The following is a 23,342-nucleotide window of genomic DNA, read 5'->3' as shown; positions in this document are numbered from 1 at the left end:
AATGACACTTCCAGTGGTTGTGGAATGCTTGATTCTAGGCCTTGGTGTTCCTGCTGCAGCAGTTTTCACAGGATGATATTGTGCAGGATAGCGCAGCTTGTGATGATTTCAGCACAAGTATTGGGACCATGCTGCAGAGCACCCCCTGATGTATCTAGGCACCAAAACCATGACTTCAGCAGCCCAAACACAGAGTCTAGGATATTTCTTGTCTGAGCATGTGCCTCATTACACTTTCCTTTGTGGGGGTGTGTGCATTTCTAATGGGCATTGTCAGCCACGGTTTAAGTGCATAACCTGCATCTCCCAGTAAATGTTCTTGTGGGATATCACCTCTGGAACAGCTGCGAGTTGTGCCAGATATGGTAGTCATGGTAACTGCCAAGGTTGCCGGCACACACATTCAAGAGAATTCTCTTAGCATTCAACACAACCTGGCCATTAATGGAATGAAACCCCTTTCTGTTAATGTAGACCTTTGCCTGTTTTTCAGGTGGTCCTTTGCTGTCAATGCGTGTGTGCAGTCTATGGCACCGAAGACTTTAGGAAAGTGTGCTACAGGGTTGAAATCCTGCATAGTTATTGCTCTGCTCTCAGGGGTATGGGGGAAATATATGTAGTCACTGGCATGGTATAGCATAGCACTCATGAATTAGTGTAGGATCCTGGATGCTGATGCCCGAGACACCCCCAGCTTGGCACCTGTGCATCTCTGAAATGTTGCTGTAGCTAATACTGTAAGTGCTACGCGTATCTTGGTCTCCACAGGTATTGTTTCCCCTCTGTTTTTCCTTGTTTTCAGGTGAGGATGACAAAGGTTGCAAAGTTGCTGGACCGTGTCTCTATCCACCCTGTAGCACTCTACTATTTCTACTTCATGCAGACAATGAAAAATAAAATGGGGTCTAAATACCCTTTTCCTCCTGGCCAGAGGTCCATCAGGAGCAGCAGCATAGACTTGACCCTGCTGCATATACACTCATGCAGAAGAGCAGCAGCAGCCACCAACATTTTTTCCCCTCCAGTGTAGTTTCTGTGGCTTTATTCCAATAGGTTTTGGAACACAAAACAAAAGGCTAGACTAAGTATACATTATTGCTTTATAGCTTGTTGAATAGATCTGCCATTTTGGATTGGTTGATTAGCATACAATTCAGCAGATTATGCTGCAATTAGCATGTCATGATGTTTACCATGCTTGTGTGGCGCTACACATTGTGTAGAGCTGCTTACTGAATACAATTTAGTGATGGGCACACATTTTAGTGAGCCATGTAGGGTTTATTAAATCCTGCCCTGTGCTGGTTATATGATATGGGAAAGATATAAGGATGTTTTTACAGTGAAACAAGGAAAGAAAAGGGATTTAGATGAAGAAAGGAATATTATGAATTAGTAAAAAGATGGGACACAAGTTAAAAGGACAACAAGAAAAATAAAAAGGAACATCACGAGAAAATGGAAAAATTGTATTATGTTAAGCTATGGGAAACTAAGGAGGAACAGGTTAGAAAACTTATTTATAAATGAAGGGAAAGATTTTAAAAATGCTGGAAATGCAAGATTTCTTATGGTGTCTTTACGATAAAAACATTGCCAGTGAAAGCAAATATGAAATATAAACAAAAGCAAGATAGATTATCTAAAGAATGCAATACAGAAGAAACTAGGGAACATTTTTAAACTGTAAAAGGAATTATTTATTTACTGGCATTTGTTTACTGGGAAAGTCCACTGGGCCAAATTAACCCAATTTTCAGTGGCGGCCCCGGGACAAAAGCTCCACAATATAACAGTACATAAAATGTAAAATAATACATAAAATATAAAGCAATTAGAATGTACAAGCAATAATCACAAAACAGTAATACACAGTAACTGAAAGGATGCAAATGCATATGTACAGATTTTTGGTGATAAAGTTACAAACTAGTCAAGCGATTAAATTATTGCACTCTAAAGGTAATATACTGAAGAAATACAATATCTTAAGAGTAGTCAGAAGGTGTTTTGGGGTTATAAGCAGAGTGGACACAACAGTGTGGATAGACAGAAGGTGCAGGTGGATAGTAGAACAAAAGATAAATTATTTGTTTTGACTAATGAAAAAGAAAGTTTGAAGAGGTAAGGATGTAAATTAGAATAAGAACAAACTTACAGCAGACAATCAGGTTATGGATGGATGAGTAGAGACATGTGCATTGCTAGAGGGTGGGGAAAGTGAAGCCGCAAAGAAAAAAGAAGTTCAAGATTTATGTTTTAAAGAATTTAAATATGAGCTTTTTAAGAGAATGGACATGAATATTATTATTTACTATTTATATGAAAATGTAAATAAGGACAAGATCGATAAAATGAATACATGAATAAGTAGTTATGGATTTTATGGTAAATGAGATATCAGGAATTATTGTATAACCATTTTGGCGTGGTCAAATAGTTATCCACTACGAAAGTGCCAAAAGACCAAGAGATTGCTGTTAAAAGTCACCAACAAGAATTTATTGTATCTTCCACTTGCAAACGTTAAAACCAAATAAACGCTCTTATATCAAAAAAACAAATGTATCGCGTTTTCGTCCTTACAACTAGGATTTCATCAGACAAACATCATTGGCAAACATTTACATTTATATAACTTAGTTCATTAATCTAACCACATTGAATCCAATAAAACAACTTCAATTGATTCAAAATAACAAATCAAAAGAACCCTACTCATTAATATTAATGCCTATCTAGTTAAAGTGTCATTGTGCTTTATAATTTATCTACCCCTTTTGTAACTCATCTCCTTTGTTTAAAATGAAACATTGTTTGATTTAACTGTGTGGTTCAAAATGAATACATTTATTTAAAAAACTAAATAAATATTATAATTTACACTAAAATCATTTCATGTTAAAAACTTCTTTATTAAAAAATGTAATATCTCCTCCCAAGGTCCTCCTCTTATGTCGGGTCTTACTTGTTCTAGCACAAAAAATTTGCATTTATACTCAGTACAAGTCAGAGAGTGTCCTGGAAAAAAGAGGAAATAAAATTAAAGGAACAAGTAAAATCAAATTAGGTACATATAAGTGTGGGAGATGCCAACAATGCCCCCTTATTATTAACAAAGATGAAGTATATTTACAAAGTAGGAAAAGAATTTTAAGAAGTAGAGGTACCTATAACTGTGAAAGCAAGGGAGTGGTGTACTTGGTAACAGGTAAAAAGTGCCCGTGTTTCTATGTCGGCAAAACTGAGAGGGGTCTAAGAAGGAGAATTTACGAACACGTCTATGACATTGGGAAAGGTAAACTAACCAATGCATTATTTAGACACTCTCTGACTTGTACCGAGTATAAATACGAATTTTTTGTGCTAGAACAAGTAAGACCCGACATAAGAGGAGGACCTTGGGAGGAGATATTAGAAAGTAAGGAGCTATGGTGGCAGATTAACCTAGAAGCTTGTACTAAACCTGGGTTAAATGACACAACATCAATCTCCTCACTGCTCAAATTGAGGGCTCTCAAAATTTAGAACAATTTCTTCCATAATACACTAGAGGGAGCCAGTACACAACTCTTGCTCACAGCAGTTTTCCTGATAAAGAAAATTAAATTACATTTTTTAATAAAGAAGTTTTTAACATGAAATGATTTTAGTGTAAATTATAATATTTATTTAGTTTTTTAAATAAATGTATTCATTTTGAACCACACAGTTAAATCAAACAATGTTTCATTTTAAACAAAGGAGATGAGTTACAAAAGGGGTAGATAAATTATAAAGCACGATGACACTTTAACTAGATAGGCATTAATATTAATGAGTAGGGTTCTTTTGATTTGTTATTTTGAATCAATTGAAGTTGTTTTATTGGATTCAATGTGGTTAGATTAATGAACTAAGTTATATAAATGTAAATGTTTGTCAATTATGTTTGTCTGATGAAGTCCTAGTTGTAAGGACGAAAACACGATACATTTGTTTTTTGATACAAGAGAGTTTATTTGGTTTTAACGTTTGCAAGTGGAAGATACAATAAAATTCTTGTTGGTGACTTTTAACAGCGATCTCTTGGTCTTTTGGCACTTTCGTAGTGGATTACTGGTTTATTTTTAGTGCCTTGTGCTAGTTTGGTTGTGGATGTGGTCAAATAGTTGTTAATAGGATTAAAAATGGTTGGGGGATGAAATTACAGGACAAAATGGTAATACTTAAATTTTGAAAATATAGTTTGAAAATGCATATAGAGGATTTGATGCATCAAAATGTTTGATTTTTAACTAATGATTATTTGTTGGTAGTTTAAGATGTGTCCCACCTACTTTTTTAATAGATGCCATGGGATCTTTTACATCCACCTGAGCTACCACCAACTCAAGCAGATGGGACCTCAATTTAAAATCTTAATCAAAGGATAACACACTAAGGAGTGCAACACCCACCCAGTGCTGCACAGCATTGTCAACTGCGTATTTGAAAATTAATCCAATCATCTGACTGTGAAAATAATAGCTTTCTAGTCTATATATATATCTATGTGGCTTCCCTTGAGTTGACTGAATGTCCCTTCGGTTGCTGAGTGATAGGGGTGAAGCTTAACATGTATGTCTGTGTGTGTGGTCGGGGATAGGTATTGTATGTTTGTGAGCAAGTTTGTATAGTTTAGGGTTAGGAAAGGGGTACATGTAGTGTTAGTCTGCTTGTTTATCTGAGTGTGTCTGGTGTAGTGGCAATGCTACGGGATGGTTATTCTTAAGTTAAAATAAATAATATATGATGAATACTGGCAGTCATGTTATACGCCACTCTAATCATAGTTACAATTATTTCACCATGATCTTACCCAGTCTACTGACTTCTCTATAAAGGCAAAACATAACATCATGTGGGATTATATTGAAAGAAGAGTATTAACTGGGTACAGTACTTTTGGTTACAGTACATTATTAGCAGCAGCAGTGTGCTAACAGAGATGATCCATAATGGTCTTTGAGGTGGCTATAGATCTTCTAAGGGCATAATGGTGTAGGGCTATCATGCAAAGATGGTGATGTTGCACTGACATAAAAAGAAGTTATGTACTTACCATAACATTCAAACTGTGTTGTCCTTTTTCATTATTCCTCAACCTGTGGGATTCGGTTCCAACTCGGCTGCTTTTAAAAGCTTAGGCTGCTAAGCTCAAGCTCCTCCCCTACCCATAATACCTCACCCCCAGTTACCTCAGATTGAGTTTGCTGCTTAACATGTTTACCAATTACACCATAATATATGCTATACACATCAATTCTGAAAGTTACGAACAAAGAAGACAGAAAGAACAGGAGCTCAACAAGAAACAGGTTCCTACAAGTATATCTGTCAGGTCATTCACTAATGGCAGAGGGGGAAGGAGGGAGGGAAGGTTGAGGGAGAATGAAAAAGAACAACACAGATGGAATGTTATGGTAAGTACATAACTTCTTTATCTGTTGTTTTCATTTTCATTCTTCCTCGACCTGTGGGGCAGAGTCCCCAGCTATAATAACCTTTTTTTTTTCTCCAAACACCTTTACTGAATTATCACTTGTTACATAGGTAAATTTACATTCATATAAAAGTAATCACACTATAACCAACTTAAAATATTTTACTTCACATGTTATACATCACACAACCTAAGCAACATTACCTACATTTTTCAATTTTTTTTAAAGAAGAAACATCTTTATTAAACCATATAACCTTGGTGGCCTTCATGGAAGGATACTCCAGAGCACTGCAGAACCAAAAGCAGCTCTATTTCTAGCCACAATATCCAGTTTGTAGTGGGTAATGAAGGTTTGAGAATTAGACCACGAGGCAGACAAACAAATTTCAATTGAATCTTTAGCACAGAAGTTGCCATTGATCTTGTAGAATGAGCTCTGACTCGCTGAGGTAAAGAAACACCTTTGGGTTCATAAACGAAATGCAGTAATTTAACCATTTAGCTAAAGTGGTCTTAGCAACTGATTTACCTTTTTTGGCATCCGAAAAAAAACATGAAAAGCTGGTCAGATTTTCTGAAAGATTAATTTCTGTCTAGATAAAGATGAAACTGTCTGTGACCATCCAGCAGATGAAGAGTATATTCCCCTTTGTTTTGGAAATTAGGAAAAAAGACCAGTAAGTCGATAGATTGGTTTATACTGTTCTCAGTCGTAACTTTGGGTAGAAAGGATGGATTAGTATGTAGTGTCACTCTGTCCTTATAAAAAATTAAGGAAAGATATTTAGAGGACAGAGCCTGCAATTCAGATACCTTTCCTACAGAAATGAGAGCAACCAGAAAAACAGACTTCCATGATAAGAATTTAAAATCTACTATGGCTGAGGGTTCAAAAGAAAGATGAACCAGAGCCTGTAAAATCATAGTTAGATCCCAAGGTGGGTGTTGGATCTTTAACAGGAGGATGAAGAAGGAAAGTCCTCCTAATAAAAGCCTTGCACGATTTTGATGAGGTCAAAGGTGATGCATTTTCTCCAATATGAAAATGTGAAATGGCTGCCAATTGTACTTTTACAATGGAATGACTGCCCCCCTCTTAGAAAATATGAGCAAGATAATCTAGGATTGCTGGAATAGGTGTGGTGAAAGGATCTAATTTTTGCTATTTAGCCCAAATAGAAAATCTTTTCCATTTGCTGTTGGTAAATTCTTCCAGTTGAAGATTAGTGGGAGGAGATCAGAATGCTTCAGACTGGGGATGAAAACCTGGCAGAACTAGCCATCATTGGAACTGGAGAAAACATGTTAGTTTCATATCTGGGAGATCGGAATAAATTTGCCCTGAAGGATGGGATAGCAGATCTAGACATGGTTCGAACATCCACAGAGGGCAAATCAGATGAGACCAAAAGGAGATGTTCCAGATTTGCCGAGGCTAAAAGGGGGCAATGAGGATTACTTTGCTCTTCAACCTTTAAGCTTTTTGAAGAAACTTGAGAATCAAGGGCAGAGGAGGAAAAGCATAAAGTAATCTGGGAGGCCAAGCATGGACTACAGCGTCCCTGTGCGACTGTCCCTGAGGGGGGAATCGATGCAAAGAACCTGCTGCACTTAGTGTTCTGGGGAGATGTGAAGAGATTGCAGCAAGGATGACATCTGTGGAAGATCATGCTCGCCACTGACTGATTCAGAGGACACTCATGAAGCATCAGGAAGACTCTGCTAAACATGTCCCCTAGAATGTTGGACTCCCCCAGAATGTGTGTTGCAGTCAGAAAGTGGTTGGCACAGATTGCCCAATGACACATGCTCATTGCTTCTTGGCACAGGGGTAGGATCTAGTTCCCTCTTATTTGTTGATGTACCAACATATTGTCTGTATGCAACAGTCCCTGGAGGAAGGAAGCTGTGAATGCCTACAATGCTAAAAAGATCACACATCTCCAGGACAATGACATGTAAGTTGGTCTCCTATGACTTCCACATGCCTTGGACTGTCTGCCTCAGGAACCCCCCTCCCCCACCTAGGAGGCATCAGTGGTCAACTTGGTGTTTGGGAGAGGAACAACAAAGGGGCGTCCTTGAAGAACCTCCGGGGACTGAAGCCACCAGAGGAAAGAATCCTTGCACACTAGTGATAGTTTGATTAGATAGCTGAGGGAGTGCTGAAGTAGTGACCATTGGACTAAGGTTGTCTGCAGAATTCTTATATGTAGGAATGCTGTTGGTAACAGAGTTATGGTGGCAGCCTTGGAACTCAGGACCCTGAGTACTAGTTCAGCTGGAGAAACCTGGATTGCCAAAATCTGACTGACATTTAGACTTAGGTTTGAAATCTTGTCAGGAGTAAAAAAGAGAGCACCAGTCCAAGAGAAAAGATGCACGTGAGACCCTTGCACGGCTGAATAAAAAGCATCTAAATAAACTGAAAAAGCCAGCAAGTGGTGAAAACAGCCAGATCCAAAATGATTTATTAATCACATAGGGTAAAAACCCCTATCCAAACCGGTTTCAGCAAACACAAAGCTTTCTTCAGTGGATATCAAACAGTGAGAACAAATAAATCCAAGATATATATATATATATATATATATATATATATATATATATATATATATATATATATACAATAAATACATCAGTAAGAACCAATGAAAACAAGCAAGGTCTAAATTCAAAATTGGTCATTAAGACCAGGTGCAAACAAGGCTCCAAGTTTTACAATCCACTTTCTTTCCTTAAAGTTAAGTATTTCATGCCATTTACGTTTATCTCTGCATTTACCTTTAATGCAGTCAATAGTCACAAAATTAAAAATAGCTGATGTATATTTTAAACAATGTCTGTATAAAGCATTATTGTGGCGTTTATTCTTAATATCACTTAGATGTTCCCCAATTCTTAAACGAAAGGCCCTAGACATTTGGCCCACATAAAAAGCAGAACAGCTGCAAGTCACCAAATAGATGACCCATTCCGTGCTGCAGTTAGCCCAAAACTTAATATCAAAAATCTCAGAAGTATTTTTACTGCTAAATTCACGGGTATTCAAAACCCATGCACAATATGAACAGTGACCACAGGGAATACATCCCAAAACTGGTCCTCCTGTAAGAGATAATTGAGTATAGCCAATCGATTCAGAAAAAGTTTTTTTTATAGTGACTTAACATAGATCCTACCGTGCGTCCCCTTCTGAATGAAAAAGAACATCTATCTCCAAGAAAAGACTGAAGTTTCTCGTCTGCCATCAAAATATTCCAATGTCTATTTACAATGTTCATAAAACCCATAGAATTGCGTCCATAAGTAGTAACCAGCCGTATAGGCTGCTGGACAACATCCTGATGTTTATCTTTGTAACATAATAACTCCTGTCGATTTAAATTAGAGGCCCAATGTTTGGCCATATGAACTGTACCTGGACGGTAGACTCTCTCAATAAATCTACAGGTTAGGTCATCTCTAACGGTTATATAGGACTGTTGGCTAGAACAAATTCTTCTGGCTCTCAAAAATTGAGATTTAGGTATATTCTGGATGATATGTTGTGGGTGGAAGCTGGTAGCATGTAATAAAGAGTTATATTGAGGGAATTTTCTAAATAGAGTAGTGGACAAAGTATCATCCTCATTCCTGTTCACCTCAACGTCCAGGAATAATATCCTTGATCTATGAAAGGTCATTTTAAATTCTATTCCCCATATATTATCGTTAAGATAATCAAGAAACTCTTTAAGGTAACTCTCATCAGCCTTCCACACCAACCAACAATCATCCAGATAACGACGCCAAATGTCCATCTCACACATGTAAATGTTGTGGTTGGAATCATAAATCATAATCTCCTCTATATATGCCATGAAGAGGTCGGCATAGATGGGTGCAAAAGATGCACCCATCGCTGTTCCCTTAGATTGCCAAAAACATTGATTTTTATAGTAAAAAACATTACTGGTCAACACATACTCTGTCAAACATACCAAAAACGTATTAAATCCAGGTAGATAAAGACCAGATCTAGATAGCCAATAGTCCAGAGCCTGTAAACCTGCCCAATGAGGTATATTAGTGTAGAGAGAGGTAATGTCCAGAGTACATAATAGCCAATGTGGTTCAAGTTGTGTATCATTAATTATGTCCAGAAACTGAGTAGTGTCTTGAATCCTAGCTCTAATGAATCGGAGCAGTGGTTTCAAATAATGGGTTAAATATTCAGACAGTGGTTCAGTAAGGGACCCATGTCCAGAGACAATGGGTCGACCTGGGGGATTGGTAGCATGTTTATGTATTTTGGGCAACAAATAAAAATATTGTTGCCTAGGGCATGAAACCATCAACTGGTTTTTAATAGCCTGTGTAATAATACCCTCTTCTACAGCTTGGGTCAAAAATTGACCAATTTTCAGTTGGAAATGAGAAGATGGATCCAAAGGCATATGCATATAATACTGTCTATCCCCCAGTTGTCTCATAGCCTCCTTATCATAAGATGCTTTATCTTGAACCACCACCACCCCACCCTTATCAGCTTGAGTGATAACCAAATTCTTTTCATGCATCAACTGATCAAGACACTGTACCTCATCCCTGGACAAATTGTTATGTAGTGCTGGAAAATCCCTCAGATAACAATGTATGTCCTTTAATACATTCTTTTGAAAAACATCTACCAAATGTGTCATAGGTGGATTAAAGGTGGATTTTTTAAACCTAAATTCCTGAGGTGGATCAGCATTGCCATCTTCGTAAAACAATTTCAAATTTAACAATCGACAAAAGCTAGACACATCTTGAGCTAACAAATATTCAGAAACAAAAAAACCGGGAACAAAGTTTAACCCTTTATTAAGCACCATAATCTGTGTATTCGTTAGCTCAACTGAAGAAATATTGTAGATATTGGAATTATTGATCAGTGTTCTATCATCATTTTCAAAAGGGACTCCAAACCCTGTTTGGGTTTGTCTCTTTTTATGTTTCCGCCCCCCTCGTCTGTATCTGAAACCAGAGGGTGGGGAAAATTTTTCCTTTTAGCATTAGGTGAAACATCTGTATGACTAACCTCATGTTCACCTTCCGTGTTCGAGGAAGTATCCTCCCCGGAAGTCATACTAGAAGAATCTAGACCCTTCTTTAATATGGATTTTGGTCTTTTTCTTTTAGTTTTAGGAGTCGAAAACTTTTTATAGCTGTAATTATTATCACTAGGTAGTCTAAAGGAAACATTTTTGGATGTGTCAAAAGGCTTTCCTCTATTGTAATCACCTACATCCCTAAAAAATTTTTTAAGCTTTCTTTCCTTTAGATTCTGTTCCAACTTGGATAAATCCGTAGTAAGTTTTTTAACCTGTGACGAAAAAGAGTCACAGGTTTCAAACTTGTGCGCCTCCAAACAAATACTTTCTAGATTTTTCGCCCCAGTCTGTACCTTACAGTCATAAAAATCAGCAAGTGCATCAACAAATTTGGAAGATGCCAATTGTTGAATATGACCCCAATCCTCTATCATTTTGTCATCAATATTAGACACCAAGGGTTGCACCTTAACCCTTAGACCACGTGGGGTAATATTTTTGCATTGGTATGCCTTAAAGAGGCATAAATGCCAAACATTGGTGCGAACAATTTTCATATTCTTATTAAGTTGGTTAAAAAACATTTCACATTGTACATCCAAATTGGAACCACCAGTATCTACTACTGATGGTAATTCTCGACCCCCCCCAAATCAAATACAGACAAATCGTCCATATCAGATGAAAGCCCCTGACCAATTTTGAATTTAGACCTTGCTTGTTTTCATTGGTTCTTACTGATGTATTTATTGTATATATATATATATATATATATATATATATATATATATATATATATATATATATATCTTGGATTTATTTGTTTTCACTGTTCGATATCCACTGAAGAAGGCTTTGTGTTTGCCGAAACCGGTTTGGATTGGGGTTTTTACCCTATGTGATTAATAAATCATTTTAGATCTGGCTGTTTTCACCACTTGCTGGCTTTTTCAGTTTATTCGCGAGTAAAAAAGGCCAAGATTTTGGTTGTACTTAAACAAGCCCCTATGAAATCTATGCTCTGAACTGGCTGAAGCTGAGATTTTTGCATGTTGACTGTTACGCCCAAGGTCAGATCTAGTTGTAACAGAGAGTCCCTGGCTAGGGTGCGTAGATGCCTGGTTGGAGCAGTTAAGGAGCCAGTCATCTAGGTGCTGAAAAACGTGGAATCCTTGCAGTCTGAGATGAGCTGCAACTATCGTCATGCATTTGGTGAACACCCTGGATGAAATCCTCTGAGATCTCTATGAGGTGAATCAGTTGTAGGAGGAGGAAGCTCTGAAGGCAAAGGATATCAAGGCCAAGGACAGGATTAGGCTGACTTACTCAGATCCATGAGTCTGGGATCCAACACCTTAGGAGCCTTGACTGGAGGCTCATCTGAAGACAAGGAAGCAGATTTCCCTGGGGAATGTTTTCAACATTCCCTGTCTTCTCTGTGTTTTTTGGAAAGGGGTGGAGCCCCTGAAGAAGAAGAACCTGCAGATGGGGCCAAAGGAGGCAAAATGCTCGTCAAAATAAGTTTGTTTCTCTTGTTGGCCATCACTCTCTCATGAAATCCTTCATAGAAGGAACAGGAACCTTCAAGGTGAGCAAATATGAGACAATATACACATTCCCTGTGGGATCTTATGCCCACAGGAAGTGCATTTTTTGAAACCTAAAGTTTTCTCAGACATCCAACAACACTAGTGAAAAACAAGGGAAAAGGAGGAGAGAGAGAAAAAGGGAAGAAAACCAATTCCCACCAAGATTGCTTCAGCAGACACAAAACAACTGAACTAATGCATTTTTTTATATATGCAGAAAACACAGAGTTAGAAGATGAGGTAAAGTAGGGTGTAAGGGAGACTACACTAATAGGAAAAGACCCCACTTAGCTGAACACTAAATAAAAGTTTCTTTCAAGAAGCTCATATAAACAGACTGTGATGCTTCTCTTAAAAGAAGTATATGAGATCTGAGGTAACCAGGGGAGAGTGAGGCATTATGGGTAGGGGAAGAGCTGGAACTTCTGAGCCTAAACTTTTGAAAGCAGCAGTGTAGGATCAAAGTTTGGATCTGAAAAGTACAGTTTTGTACCTACCATAAATGTAGATGTCCGAACAGGATAGCATCTGCAGTCATAACAAATGGGTTGTCCTGTCGTCAGGCAGCCCTTCAGTCGGCCAGATTCCAAAGTCTGGGTCCGGCTTCGGCTGATGTCGCACTTCACCCGACATCATCTCTGCTGGTCTTCGGGTATAAAGGCATCAGCTGACACCATTTTCCTCAGTGTTTCTTGCCCCAGATGCCAGTTGCCCTCTTGGAAGGCTAAATTTTGGATAAATGCCAATGTTTCCAAAATAGTTGAAGGCAAACACAAAAAATAAGCATGTATGTACATATATACAAACAAATACACCATAAGAGACTCCCCCCCAGCTAGCTATTAGGAGGGTAAACACCCTAGGAGTACCACAGAGGGGAAGGAGGGTGGGTAATCCTGACTGCAGATGCTATCCTGTTCGGACATCTACATTTATGGTAGGTACAAAACTGTACTATGTCCTTCAAGGATGCATCTGCAGTCATAACAAATGGGTAGAATACCATAGCCAAACTAGGGGAGGAGGAAGAAGAATTATGGTGTAGTTAGGATCCCTTGCAGTACAGCAGTGGCAAACCCTGCTCAGGATCTAGAGTATAGAGGTAAATTATAATGCTTGGCAAATGTATGCACGGAGGTCCAAGTAGCCGCCTCAATAATGTCCTTGGTTGCCACTCCTCGTAAGAAAGCTGTGGTAGTGGCTGTAGCCCTTGTAGAATGAGGTCTTATGTTCTGTGGAATTGGTTTTCCATGGTAGGAGTAACAGAATCTTATGCAATTTACTATCCATTTGGAGATTGTCTGTTTGGAAATTGCTTTTCCTTCCCTTCCTGTTGCATAGGCTACTAAAAGCTGGTCAGTTTTTCTGTCACCTTGGTTCTGTCCAGGTAGTAGCGTAACTGTCTATGTACATCCAAGGTATGCAGCAGTCTTTCCCCTGTTCTGTGGATTGGGAAAGAAGGTAGGTAGGTGGATTGCCTGGTTTAAAGACACTCTGGATACCACCTTAGGCATAAATGTAGGATTAGTTCTCATGGACACCCTATCTTGATGGAAGATTAGGAAGGGTTGTACTGCCATTAAGGCCTGTAGTTCGAAACCCTCCTTGCTGAAGTAATTGCCAGTAGGAAAGCAGTTTTCCATGATAGGTGTTGAAGATCTGCTGTTGCTGCTGGTTCAAATGGAGGGAGTGTCAATTTTTCTAGCACAAAGTTCAAGTCCCATGCTGGTAATGGTGGTTTCCTAGGAGGTTTTACATTCTTGATCCCTCTGAGGAACTGCCTGAGTAGAGGATGCGAAAAGACAGGTGGATCAAGCTGTATTCTGCTGAAATAGCTGATGCATGTATCTTGATGGAGGAATAGGACAGGCCTGTATGTAGAAGCTCTGCCAAGTACTCCAGGATGTTAGCAATATCTATGTTCGACACATCTTTTCCTTTTTCAGTACTCCAAATGACAAACCTTTTCCATTTTCCTGCATAGTTCCTTCTTGTTGAAGGTCTGCGGGCTTCAAGGATAATGTCTTTAACCCTTTGGGATAGGTCTGGGTTAGTTGCTGCTATGTGATGTTCCAGGCAGTCAGTTGCAAGGTTTTTAGGTTTGGGTGCATGATGTTGTAGTTGTTCTGAGTTAACATCAAAGTCATCAGGGGTATTAACCACATTCTCCCCTGAGACATGCTCCTCAGCAATGGATACCAGTGTTGTCTTGGCCAATTCGGAGCTATCAGGATTATCCTTGGACGTTCCTCTTTGATTTTCAGTAGTACCTTGTGCATCAAAGGAAGAGGTGGAAACGCATATGCTGTCAGGCCTTTCCAACTGAAGGATAGAGAGTCCACCTTCCATGCAAGTGGGTGGTATGTCCTTGTGCAGATTTTTTTGAGCTGGTGATTGAGTGGGGATGCGAATAGGTCTATTTGTGGCATTCCCCATTTCTTTGTGATGGCCTTGAAGATGTCCGGGTGTAGCATCCATTCGTGAGCATCCGAGGTGGTTCTGCTTAACATGTCTGCTAGGGTGTTTTCTTTTCCCGGTACAAATATTGCCTGTAACTGGATGTTGTAGCTCAGAGCCATATTCCAAAGGTCCAGAGTCATTCTGCATAGGGGTATGAATGAGTGCCTCCCTGTTTGTTGATGTACCACATGACTGTGGTGTTGTCTGTCCTTATCATTAAATGGCCTTCTTTGAGGAATGGTCTGAATTTCTGGATTGCTAGTTTTACTGCCAGCATTTCTTTTTGGTTTATGTGCAGGTGCAGCTGGTCTGGAGTCCACAATCCTTATATGCATTTGTCCAACATGTGCGCCCCCCAGCCTAGGTCTGAGGCGTCCGTTGTGATGGTTTGGCTTGCTTGAAAGTTGTGGAAGGGCAAGCCTGGGTTTGACTGGCATGCTTGAGCCCACCATAGGAACTCCTGTTTCAGGCATGGGATTAGTGGGATTTCGGTTTCTAAGCTGTGCCTGTGTTGAGACCATAAATTCTTTAGGTACCACTGTAGCTTTCTCATATGCAGTCTGGCATGTGGGACCAAGATTATGCATGATGCCATGAAGCCCAAGGCCTGCAGTACTTTTCTTGCTGTTAGATTGTTCTGCTTTGTTAATGCCAAGAAGTAAAGAGGGAGTTGTTTTTGTTTTTCTGCAGTTAGGAATGCCATTTGTTTTACTGTGTCCAATTCCGCACCCAAGAATGTTCTTGTTTGGGATGGTATCAGTCTTGACTTTTGTAAATTGACTGTGTATCCCAGGGCTTGTAGTAAGCAAATGACTCTTTGTAAATCTGTTGTCAGCTTGCTTCTGTTGTCCGCTTGTAACAGGCAGTCGCCCAGGTATGGATAAATTTGGATTCCCTGTAGCCTGCAGTGAGCGATTACTGATGCCAGGCATTTTGTGAATACTCTGGGCGCAGTAGATAAGCCAAAGGGCAATGCTGAGAATTGATAATGCTCTGATCCTGCAAGAAATCTGAGGTATCTTCTGCAATTTGGTCGTATGGGGACGTGCAGGTATGCCTCCTTGAGATCTAGAGTTACCAGCCAACACTCCTTGCCCAGCATGGGAAGAAGTTGCTGTAGGGTCAGCATTTTGAATTTTGGGACAATGATGTATGTGTTTAAGACGGACAGGTCGAGAATAGGTCTCCAACTTTTCTCTTTTCTTGGTACTAGGAAGAGTCTGGAGTAGAATCCTTTGCCCTGTTCTGTTATTGGTACTCTTTCCACAGCTCTCATCTTTGTTAATTGCGCTATCTGCTTTAGAGCTTCTGTTTTTTGATTTGGAGGTAGGTTGGGCATTCCTCTTTTTACTGGTAAGGTGTGGAAGTGGAACCTGTAGCCTCGGTCTATGGTTTGCAAAATCCACTTGTCTTTTGTGATATAGTGCCAATTTTTCGAAAATAAGGCTAACTTTCCGCCTAAAGGTGCTGCTATTTGCTCCCTGGTAGGCGTGTCAGAGCCAAGTCACTGTGATTGTCCTGTTGCAGTGGCAGTGGTTGTGTCTGTGCCTCGGTTATTGCCTTGCCACTGTCGTCCTCTGTAGGCACCTCCTCTGGATTGATTTCTGCCTCTAGAGCGCCTATTCCTGCCTCTTTGAGATTTTGAGGAGTCTGGAAAGGACCAATTTTTGGCAGGCCAGTTCCTGCTAAACCTTGGGGGCTGAACCTGTAAGAAATCCTTAACTGTTTGTACAGATTTTGCCTTCTCTTCCATTTTCTTCATTACTTGCTGAGCAGGTGTACCAAATAGACTGGCCTTATCCATAGGAGCATCTAACAGCTTTGCTTTAACATGATCCGCAAGACCTGTTCTTTCAACCACGCATGCCTTCTTATCACTGTGCCAGTCATGGCTGATCTAAATGAAGCCTCCAGTGCATCATAGCCACATTTTAAAGAATGGTTGCTAACCTGCTGAATGTTATTCACCATTTCTAAAACATATTTCTTATCTAAGGAGTCATCAGAGGACAGTTTCTTAGTTAACTGATCAAGCATAAACTCTTGGTATTGGATCATATGAAACTGACAGTTTAAAGCTCTAGCTGAAAGAGTAGCAGAGGTGTAAACTTTTTCCCCATCTCTAAGGACCTGGATTCCCTTTCAGAAGGAATAGGGTTTTTTGCTGAGGTCGAGGCTACTGCCTTAGGCCCCTGGGATATAGTCGCAGGATCTGCAAGTGGGGCCTTGTATAGGTGGTGATGAGTGTCTGGCACCCTGTAAAATCTATCTGGTTTGGCAGGGGCTGGAGGTAAAGTATCAGGAGCAGTGCAAACATCATTAAATGCATCATCCACAACAGGCAGTACTGGAGGTATAGCTAAGGGCCTATGTTGTGGTAAGTGCAGAAATGTCCTAAGCCTTTTCTTGAATCTGAGAAATCTTGTCCCTGCCATTGGAATTGTTCTCTCATGGCATGTAAGGTTTCCCCAAAGGAAAATTCCTCTGGCGGAGAGGCAGATGGAATGGATTCTTCAGCATCGGAATCTTCATAAGTAGAAAAAGGAGCCTCTGGCTGATCTGTAATGTCTGAGTCATCCGAAGAATCAGAGGACACTGGCTCGGGGGGCTCTGCTCTAGGTCTCTTTTCTGGGGGCTGAGAGGCCCTGTCTGGGTGAGATTGGGATCCCCTAATTAAGGATATTAAATCCTCTGCCAGAGTAAGCATTTGTGAACTAGAAGAGGGCCTGTGTGAGGGGGGCTTAACAGGCACTGATTTAACAGTTTTGGCTGCTTTAGCCCTGGCAAAGGCCTTAATAGACATGGCTGCAGGAGGCCTAGCAGCACCACGTGCTGGGGTAGAGACATCCAAAGGGATGGTGTCTGATAAATCACTAGGAACCACAGTAGTAGGCAAAACTTCTGAGGCCGATTCAACTAAGGTAGCAGGAGCCTCAGTAGTAGTCGTGGATTCGGCTGAAGATTTACTGGTTTTCTCGGTTTCGGCCGAAACCGAGACACTCGCGGCTTGCTTAACTGTGGTTTCGGCTGAAACCGCGGACCGCAAGTGTCGGTCTTTTTCTTTGCATTTTTTAACAATTTGGGTAGTCGGAGGATCCGAAGGCATAATGTACGCAAAATCTGAGCCGAAAAACTGTTCAGCAAACTCCGACCGACGCCTAAGCGTTCGTCAGTTGAAGGAAGCACAGGCCGAACAGGCTGCTACGTCGTGGTCTGGGCCTAAGCAAGGCAGGCAGTAAGAGTGGAAATCTTTATGAGGTATTTGTTTCCCACAAGTTAAACAGTTATTGACTTTTTCTGACATCGGCTGAGGCAAGAAAGAGTCCCCAACGGGGTACTTAGCTTTTAGAAGTCTTCGAAGTAGTATTCGGTAGTAGTAATCTCTGGATCTGACCGACCGGCACTTGCGAACAGCTTCTGCTTCGGGCGCCACGCGGCAAGAAAGACTGAGGAAAATGGCGCCGGCTGATGCCTTTATACCCGAAGACCAGCAGAGATGACGTCGGGTGAAGTGCGACATCAGCCGAAGGCGGACCCAGACTTTGGAATCCGGCCGACCGAAGGGCTGCCTGACGACAGGACAACCCATTTGTTATGACTGCAGATGCATCCTTGAAGGACATCACACAGGTCAAGGAAGAATGCAAATGACATCAGATCTACATTTTGGCTGGTCAGACAACAAATGGACTTAAGCAAAACTACCAATGAATAAAAGCTATTTACCTGTCCTGTCAACAGAGACTAATGAATCACTGAAAATCTGGGTAGTAAGATGTTGATTTTGCTTAAACTATATATAAATGGGAGAATATGAGAGAAAAGGCCAAAGGGGGAATTTGCTTTGTCTGACCTGTCCCAGCCACCCACCCAGCAGAGCAAAAAGTATCTCTATTGCTTCATGAAGTGTAGAAAAACAAGCACCCAAAGAACCATAAACTGCAGTTGTCCATAATGTTACCAGGTTTCACTCTGTTGTAAGACAGACCATATGGGTCTGTTATGCAAATCAAACTCCAGATAGGACTCTAGTACATGTTTAAGTTAACAACCATCTTTGGAAGAATATAGTACATGCCAGAAATGTCCAGATGAAACTTAGTAATAAGCAGTGAAACTCAGTTGTGGGAAGAGCAAACAACAAAAAGGAATTATGCATCCACACAGAAATGGCTACAATTCATAAGTTCATGCTCAGGCAGACAGATGAAACAAAAATTATCTCAGGCACAGTAACTTTTTAATCTGTTTATTTACTGCATTTTAGTATTTTGAGTTTTACGTCTTATCTCCCTCTATCAGTCTCCAGCAAACAAGAAGTAAGGGGCATCATGTGTAGACTCAGAAAAACAGGGTTACTTTTGGTTAATATTCAAGCATATTATCACAAAGCAAAAAATATGGACCTATCTTTATGATCTCGTTTATACTAGGTAAGACAGATGGCCATCTATTTGCATTACCTCCATTCAACAAAAAGAAGCATCAGCACAGTGCCATGCCAGTCTCCCTATAAAACAGGACAGAACAGGCTTGTAGCCCCTCAATGCCTTTCCTTCAGTGCTAGGAGTTCTTGATGATAATGGGTTACCAAGACCACAGAAGAAAGTCCTTCTTCTCGACCACTGGGATACTGCACACAACTTTTTTGAATGTGGAAACCAACCGAGTTAAAATGATAGAGGACCTGCTACCAACTGCAGGGCATTTTAAACGTGCTAGATGAATGATCAGAAAAAGTACTACAGTTATTGGTGAGGGCAACAACCGTGGGCACAAGAATACTTAATGATGCCCTCAGGCATACATGGCATAATACATAAACAGCCATATTTTTTTAATGAAGGATTTGCATTTTGTTGACTGGTTACCACATTGTGCAAAATTACTGCCTTTTGTCAGGAAAAAAATTACATGTATGGATTAAGACATTCAACAATTAGCAGTAGACACAAATTAAGAAATAAAATAATAGTGATGATCTGTGCAGCCTGACATGGATAAGATTAAACAGGCCTGACACTTAATGCTATATAAAGATTGTCCTCTGTAATGTGCTGTCAGACTCGTATCTATAAAACATGCCCTAAGTGAAACTGTTGGCAACATATTAACATGTTATATACTCAAACAAGAGAATAAATAAAGTTACAGAGTAATGTTGGATATTCTGTAATGAAGTACACTACAGTAATAAATGCCATTAAAAATGCATTCAAAACATAATTTTTACTTAACAGTAAAAATAGTCAAATGAGTAAGTAGAAAGGCGCTACATTTTAAAGCATCACACACACACACATACACCATTTTATTATATATGTCTGAGGGAAAAACACTAACTTATGCTGAGCTTTAAAGATGACTAAAAATTAAAGCTAACAGAGAACTGGAACTGTAAAGGGGGAAGGGGCACTTCTGTTATGCTAAAGTAAAGCTTTCATTATTCAAAACCTGGGGTAATTTTATATTCTCATCAGTGGCAGTTTTAATGCATCATTTTATTTTATTAATTATGCCATAGCTTAAATGTTCTTCTTGGAAACTCAGACCTGAATTACACAACTGGCAGTTGTCAGAAGCTCCACCAAAATGAGCATACTTAGTTAATAGTTAACTAAGTCATTGGTTCCTTGCTCCCATCCATGGAAGATTGGCACGAGACTCAGTGTGTTGGAAGGGCTAGGAAGATAATCGATCCCACTCATCCTGCCCATGGCATGTACTTCCGCCTTTCCTCAGGCAGGAGGTATCGCAGCTTTCACTACAAAATATCTAGACTGAACAGAAGCTTCTTCTCTCTATCCATAAGGGTGTTAAACTTGAATGCCAGGCATGACAGCAAATAATCAGATCAATATGCCACTTGCTGTGAAGTATCAGCTATAGTAATCACTTTGGCAATTCGCTTCAATAACTGGTACAGTTAGCCTGATTTCTTATGCTATTGCTTCCTGAATGTGCAATAGTCAGGAGTGAGTCACCACTCCATACATGTGCAATATGAACATCAGAATAATATACAACTGATTTAGTGCAATATTCTAAGCAATCACAATATGAAGTCATAATCTTTGCAATACCTACTAGTATAATATTGTCTAATGTCTACCTGTCCAAGTGTGGTAATTTATTGTGTTATTAATATTTTAAGTATTATTGTATGTGCATTAGTCTTACTGTCACTCAAACTATGTGTTCATTGTTATGTCTTCCACTGGGACGAAAGCAACATAATTTTGTTCAGCTTGCACTGCTGTGTATATCTGATCGACAATGTTTACTTTGACTTCTTCATTAACAGTGACAGTGACTCGTATTTTACCAATGGTAACCATTTTGTACGAATTCAAATTTCTGTAAGGCTCTTTTTTAATTTTATAAGGCTTGTGCTACAGGTAAAAAAAAGTTACCCTCTAAAAGTGATTTTTTTTCTCCAATACAATTATAAACATTTAGCAAAAAATGTTGTGGCAAATGACCATGCAACCTCTGCAGTGCAACTCATCCTGCAGAAAGTGTTACTTGTTTTTTAAAGAAATGAAGTGATTCATTCCTAAATGAAAAAATCATTCAACTACAAACTTCACACATCCTTTAAAAATCAGCCCATGCTAAAAACAACTGTGCAAACATGGCAATGTAATTCAAACACTAAAAGGGAAAAAAAATGCAGGAAAATCATTAAAGTATCTGGATAAAATATATCTGAGATAAAAACCCCAACACTAAATATGGATAATGATCATGGTTGAAAATGTAGATATAATCTTAATTCCTCTTTCTGACTTACAGTACAAGAGGTTAGGTGTATTTTTTAATTTATCTGGCCAAAGATATGTGATATGATGCATATGGGTCCACTTCAGGGTTAGTCAACATGTGCACTCCGTCAACAATGAATTATTTAAAACAAAATTACAGTTGTGCAAGTAAGCTTACCAAAACAGTAAATATTTTAGTAGATCACTGCTGCAGTAGCCTAACTAATCTGGATCCCGACCCACTGACCAGCCAACTTTCAAAGCTTAATGGTACTTTCCACATACTCTGCCAGGAGCTCTATGGAAGCTCCAATACAAAGAAAGTAAATAAAGATTCAGAACATTTTTGCCTAGAAATAAGGGAGGCAAAAGTCCTGAAATGCTAACACTAGGAAACAAATGCAACAGTAAACTATATACGCAAGAGTATATACATTGACATCCTGGCAATACAAAAAGAAAAACAGCCATAATAAAGGGACTGGGGTTGTTGCAAGGGCATTTACTGCAACAGTGATCTATTAGAACATATACTCTTATGCTAAAGTTTACTTACACAACTGTATTGTGTTTAACATTTATATCACTGTTGAAGTTGCTTAAGCTATTTGGGTCAATTACCATAACTAAGAAACTAAGAAAGGAGGAGGAAAAAACAAACTAGGAATCCAGGAGCCCCTGTAGAATGGTCACAGTAAAGATTGTTCTGGACCTGTAAAAGGAATTCAGTTTGCAGTACTCTATAAACATGTGTGCAAGACCAAGTTGCTGCCTCTAGAATACTCCCAGAATCCACTCCTTTTTAGAAAGCTACTATAGAACCCAAAATCCTTGCGGAATGGACCCTAATCCTGACTGGAACTGGAAGCATAGCCGGTTTTAGGAAACAGTGAACCCTGCGGTCACTGGGGGCCCCCCTGTTCCTGGGGGCCCCAAACCAAGGCAATGTACAGGTCTGTCAAACCAACAAAAGCTAGTACAGCAATCCTATATGCGTACTAAGCCAGGTGGGTATAATAACTCTTATTTACATCTCCTTTAAATTCAAATTCGCAGATATTCTGGCTACAGTAATAGTGTTTCATCAAGTTACAGGCTTCACAATTTCCATTAAATATTTTACCACTGACATTGTGCCCCTAGCTTAGTTAAATCCTGCTGGTGGACACTGTGTCCACTAAAATTAAAAACATAGCCAGCTGTTGGTACTTGCAATACTCATGGCTGCAGGGCCCCTACTTAATCATCCTTGATTGTGTAGGGGCCCCACAAAAGCTGCTGCTGGTTGTGGAAAAATGAGGATAAAAATATACTGATTTCCTGATTGTGTACTTTTACCTTACCAGGGCTGTGATATGACCCTTTCAGGATAAAGCTGATAAACATGAGAAAATGAAGCAGTAGACAGATCAGCAAGCAGCCAAGAGTGACTGCTCTCAGTGCACACCTTGGATTTTAACAAGAACTGAAGCTTCCAATTTTTAAGAATGGTTTTCTCTTTCAGGAGCATTTACTGCAACAGTAATCTATTAGAAGATATACTCTTATAGTAAAGTTTACTTATACGACTAAAGGGAGGAGAAAAAAAAGTACAGTTTTGTACCTACCATAAATGTAGATGTCCGATAGGTATGCATCTGCAGTCATATCATATGGGTTGTCCTGCCTCAGGCAGCCCTTCGGTCGGCCGGATTCCAAAGTCTGGGTCTGGCCTCGGCTGATGTCGCCCTTTCCCCGACGTCAGAGCGTCTGGGGTATAAAAGCATCAGCCGACGCCATTTTCCTCAGTTTTTCTTGCCCCAAATGCCAGGTGCCCTCTAGGAAGGCTAAATTTGGATAAATGCAAAAGAAAAGTTCCAAACATTTGCAAAATTATATAATTATATACATGTATATACAAACAAATACACCATAATAGATTCCCCCAGCTAGGTAAAAGAGGGGTAAGTACCCTAGAAATACCACAGAGGGGTAGGAGGGAGGG

The sequence above is a fragment of the Protopterus annectens genome, chromosome 2.part1, assembly GCF_019279795.1.
Source record: "Protopterus annectens isolate FY-2018-M chromosome 2.part1, PAN1.0, whole genome shotgun sequence".
Classification (NCBI taxonomy): domain Eukaryota; kingdom Metazoa; phylum Chordata; order Ceratodontiformes; family Protopteridae; genus Protopterus; species Protopterus annectens.
The sequence above is the reverse complement of the archived record's forward strand: the minus strand, read 5'-3'. Positions refer to the sequence as shown.